Consider the following 5053-nt stretch of genomic DNA (forward strand, 5'->3'; position numbering starts at 1 on the left):
CCTCCTCAGAGGAAGTCTTTGGGACAGCAGCAGGTGCTGCTTGGGGAGCAATTTTCTGGCTGCTTTCTAAGAAGCCCCAAACTCTCTAGAGTCAGCTACTGACTCTAACCTGTTTCTCTGAGCAGGACTGCAAACCTGAGCAGACAGGAGGTGCTAAAAAAGTACAGAGGCAAGGACACTGAGGTAAGAGGCTCTCAGGTGAGAGAGGCCTCCGTTTTGCACCTGAGGCCTCAATCTAAACATTTGTAAAATAGGAAAGAAAAAATTTCTTTCACCACGTTTCCCTGCGAAAGCTAAATAAAGCCCGAATCAGGGTTCATGGGAAGTGTGGTAAAGCCCTGGAGGAAAAGATGCTGAAAGTGATCAACTGCCAAATGCAGGCAAACAGCAGCTCCTGAGCACCCCGCAGTAGAGACATTCCAGAAGCCTCGACTGCGCCCTAGGGACAGCCTCTTGCCCCGCCCCGCCCCCGGGCCCCAGCCCCGGCCCCGCCCCCGGGCCCCGGCCCGGCCTCCTCAGTCGACCTCCCGGCTCCCCTTCCCGGTCACACGCCCAGGTGAGGGCGGAAGTGGAAGGGTTTCCACCGCCATCTTGTCCCTTCAGCCCCACAACACAGGTTGCCGCGAACCTCCTGGGCCTGTCCGCGTCGGGGCGACATGCGCCCCTAGTGGACACGTACCCGGGCGGGTTAGCGTACTTCGGGGCGGCTCCCAGCATCCTGGCCGGAAAGGGGCGGGGAGGGGCGGGGCGACCGCCGAATCTCGCGTGGGCGGATGGGCGGTGCACCACGTGATGCCAGCCGAATCCTAGCCACGCCCCCTAGGCGGTCCTGGGCCGTTCCTCATCAATTCCTGCTCATTCCTGGTGCTCAAGCAGGGAGTCAAAGGATGAGTTTGCTCTGGGTCGATGAATGTTTACTTCTCCAGAGCTGTTCTCTTCCTCCGACTCACGGTCCACCTCGGCTTTGACCGCACCGCTCCCCTTTTCGGATTCAGCTTTCTTTCGGCCTGTCTTATCACCACAGGCCACAGATTAAGGACCTAGCGGATCCGCTCAAGAAATGTGTGTGTGATAATCTTTCACAAAAACACCTAGACTTAGCCAAGCGGAGTTTAGTCTCCACCAAAGCCTTGTTTCAAACGTCCTGTGCCAGGCTTGGAAGGATCCAACTACAAAGACCGAACAGGTAAGGTTAAGCTACTTCAAAGACAGCAATAAGCACAAGATGTGTCGATATTTAAATCACAGTTCTGAACTAAATGGGAAAGAGTCTTATGACCATCATGGTACAGTATCAAGGGAGTATTCCCTGCTGCTTCTCCTCCAGATGACTTTGGGATTCTAACTTGGCGCACCCTTCTTACCACAGGTGGGAAACTAATAGGTCATCGAACTCTACCTCAGTCTGAGGAAGGTACGAGCTTTAGAAGCAGGTGCACCCTGTTTTAGAGGCTCCTTCTAGGTCCTCCCTCCTCTTGGTTTCTTAGAAAACCCAACTTCAGTTGTTTGACAAACAGTTCTGAAGGACCTGCCACGGTCTCTCCACTAGCTTGCTTAGAGTAAATAAATGAACAAAATGGATCTCCCCCCCCAAAAAAAAAAAAATCCTGGGAGGGGAAACACAAATACTAAACATCCTAAGTTATATGATAAGCACTCTTGGTAACAAAGTGGGAGCAGGAAGAATGTAGTGCAGCAGAAATGGCAGTCAGGGTCTTGTTTCTCTGGTTAATTATCTTCTCTTTTTCCTATAAGCAGTTAAACAACTTCAATCTCTTTCAACTTAGAATCTCCCAACCAGCAGCCTTCACTGCAACATGTTTTCATTCCCTTTTGTAGTCTGCCCTTTGCACTTTGAAATTTACAAGATATCTCCACTACTTCAATTCCCCTTCAGGTCTGGACTTACTGCACTTTGGTTTCTGCCCATTCTTAAAGTCACTGGGATTTCATTACTGCAAATCCCCACAACCTGCAGTAGTTTGAATTTTTAATGTTCCCCAAAGACCCAAAAATTGAAGGCTTTATCTCTGTGACAGTATTACCAGAAACCAAGACCATGGAATACAGTGTGGCAATCCCAACAAATCAGTCAACAACTCTCCCCAAAACCAAATAGAAACGATAATGGTTTGTTTTTAACAAAATCTCAAACATTAGATTTTACAAATAAAGATTCATGAGCCAGATGCTGAGGTGAAAGCCTGCTAGCTCAGACAGGCAGAGAAAGCACCCAGCTGACTTTCCTCCACAGCTGACATCCCAAAAGGACATCCCTCAACTTGATGTCCCTTCCTTCTACTTCCTGTCCATCTGTCTATCTGCCCTCCTTACTTCCTCTTGCTCTCCATGGTTTTTTCATACGTTCATCCCCTGTAACTGGTTGATTGCTCTACCTCCTGACCTAAGGTTGACTTCATTTAAACCTGATTACAATGAACAGAAAGCTCTTGGGTTAAAGGCGTGTGCTAAAGCTGAGCCACACCACCACTAGAAATAACTTTTTCCAGTAAATAACACAATCTTGGGGTTCACAGTGTGATCAGATATCCAGCAACAATGATTACATCCGTGCCTTATTCAGCCATAATCAGAAAGGCTTCCTCATGAAGCAGATGGGACCAAATATAGATACAACAGCCAAACAATACAGGGGGGGGGCCTTGAAACATATAGCTTTAAACAAGATGTCTCCATCCATCCGTGCACTCAGAGCTCAGGGAAACCCATGGAAGAGGAGGCAGGAGTGGGAAACAGAAAGAAAATGGAGGACACCAAGAGAACAAGACCCTCTGAAACAAGTGAGCAAAGCTGATATGAATCCACAGAGACGGGAGACTCAAGCACGATGCCTACACAGGTCTGCACCAGGTCCTCTGCATGTATACTGTAGTGTTCAGTTTAGTACTTTCATTAGACTCCTGAAAGTATGAAGAAGTGGATTTCTATTCTTGTCCCTTCTCTTGGGAGCACTTTTATTTTCCTGTTGACTTGGGTTGTCCAGCTTCAATATAATGGTTTTTGTTTTCTTACTATATTTTCTTTTGTTATGTCTTGTAATTATCTCTTAGAAGCCTCTTCTCTAATGAGAGACAGACAGAGAATGGATCTGGACAGAACACAGGGTAGGGAGGAATTGGGAGGAGTAGAAGAAGGAAAATGTATTCAGATTATACTGTATGAGAAAAGAATTTATGTTTAATAAGAGGGGGGAGAAAGATTATTTAAGAGCACAGAGAGACATTCAGAGAATAAATCTATCTCAAGAACTCAGGGACGGCATCAGCCCTATCTTCTAAGGCACTGACCCAAGGCCTGATTGATCATTGCTGCAAGATTGCTCAGGTGGTGTCTCAGGGTCACCATTGCTCTGATGAAACTCTTGACCAAAAGCAACTTGGGGAGGAAAGGATTCATTCTGCTTACACTTTCAGGACACAACAGTCCATCACAGTGGGAAGTCAAAGGAGGAACTCAAGCAGGGCAGGAACCTGAGGGCAGGAGCAGGTGCAGAAGCTATAAAGGAACACTGCTTACTGGCTTGCTCCTCATAGCTTGCTCAGCCTGCTTTCTTATAGAACTCAGGACCATCAGCCCAGAGGTGGCACCGCCCACAATAGGCTAGGCCCTTTCTCATCAATCATTAGTTATAGACATGGCCCACAGACTTGCCAGCCTACAGCCCTTGTAAAAGCAGTTTCCCAGTTGTAGAAGCAGTTCCCTCCTCTGAGATGACTCTAGCGTCTGTCAAGCTGACATGAGCTAACCAACACAGCTAGGGGTTTGTCCATAAGAAAGTCATTATCTGAGCACTGGTTTTGATGCTTGTCACAAGGTGCTTATGTATCATACCTACTGTTCTGGAATGTGAGCTGATTTCAGGAGAAAATTACCCACAGCAAAGGACATAGTTGCAAAACAGAAGTGGAGATGCCAAGCTTTTTACTATATTTACACAAGAAGTGCAGCTGCAGCAAGCAGCATCCTCCTGCAGCCTCAGAGAGCCAGGCTGCTTGAAACCTCATTAGATGGTTAGCAGCATGGCAGCATCTTCACTATGTGCGTCAGGTAGAATGCGGGGCGCGCGTATCTGAAACTTATTCCTCCAACAGAGTGGTGGAAAAGCTCCACATGGTGCTTGTGCTGGAGTTGGTACTCGGTGGTTGTTGACAGTCTTGTAAAGAGGTATTCTTTTATCAGGGCTTGGAGTTCCCTGGACTTGGGGTGAGAAAAGAACCATGAGGAGAGAGAGAAGAAGGTGGAGAAAGGAGGAAGCTGCCATGGGGTAGGTGAACTATGAAAACATAACCATGGGGATAGCCAATTAGGAGTTAAGAGCTGCCGAATGGAACGTGGTAAGTTATGACTTGTGTTATAGATGGGGAAGTAGATTCTAATAGCATAGAGGGTAGATCTTTGCCCAGCTTTAGTGCTGATTCAGGTTTATTATAAATATAAAGGTTGTGTTTCTTTTATTCAGGAACTGGATGGCCAAAGGCAGTATAGAAGTCCTGGATTGAGATGAAATATTTCTGCAGTAGCATGGTGGTTCAAAACCATGTGCTATTCCAATTCTGGGGGATTCTGTGCCCTCTTCTCGCCTCCACTGGTACTATGCAACGTGTGGTGCACCCACATTCATGCAGGCAAAACACACTAAAAGTTAATGGATTAATTTTAAGAACTCAAACATTATTGAATTTTCACAGTACCCAGTACCGTCTTGAGTACCACAGGCCTTTTCGACTGTAAGCATAGTCTTTGTTTGAGGTGTACCATTGTTTTCATGATGCTGGACACATCTAAGACCCTGTCTTTTCAATATGGCAGAAACTGGAATGCATTCACAACAAAAGCAGGTTAGCTGAATCACATAAAAGGAAGGCTGACCACTGCTCTGTGCTGTTATGGATAGCCTAGACCTTGTATTTTGATGTTAATTCTCCTTTCCTGTGATGGGCTTCAGAAGAGGAGTGAATCATTACACAGATGAATTCTAGTGAACCTTCTGCCTATCTTAATTTGTAAACTAAAGCCTGGAGCCAGTGATTGG

The 5053-nt window shown here is 46.6% G+C and overlaps 1 long non-coding RNA gene across 1 annotated transcript; it reads left to right on the forward strand.

Annotated features, from left to right (window-relative positions):
* Nucleotides 1-838: 838 nt before the first annotated feature.
* LOC114626860 lies at nucleotides 839-4377 on the forward strand. The gene is made up of 3 exons (XR_003712303.1): nucleotides 839-1186; nucleotides 2714-2860; nucleotides 4201-4377. It is a non-coding gene; the product is annotated as an uncharacterized LOC114626860 (long non-coding RNA).
* The last annotated feature ends 676 nt before the right edge of the window (nucleotides 4378-5053 follow it).

This window comes from Grammomys surdaster, unplaced genomic scaffold (genome assembly GCF_004785775.1).
Source record: "Grammomys surdaster isolate TR1022 unplaced genomic scaffold, NIH_TR_1.0 241, whole genome shotgun sequence".
NCBI lineage: Eukaryota > Metazoa > Chordata > Mammalia > Rodentia > Muridae > Grammomys > Grammomys surdaster.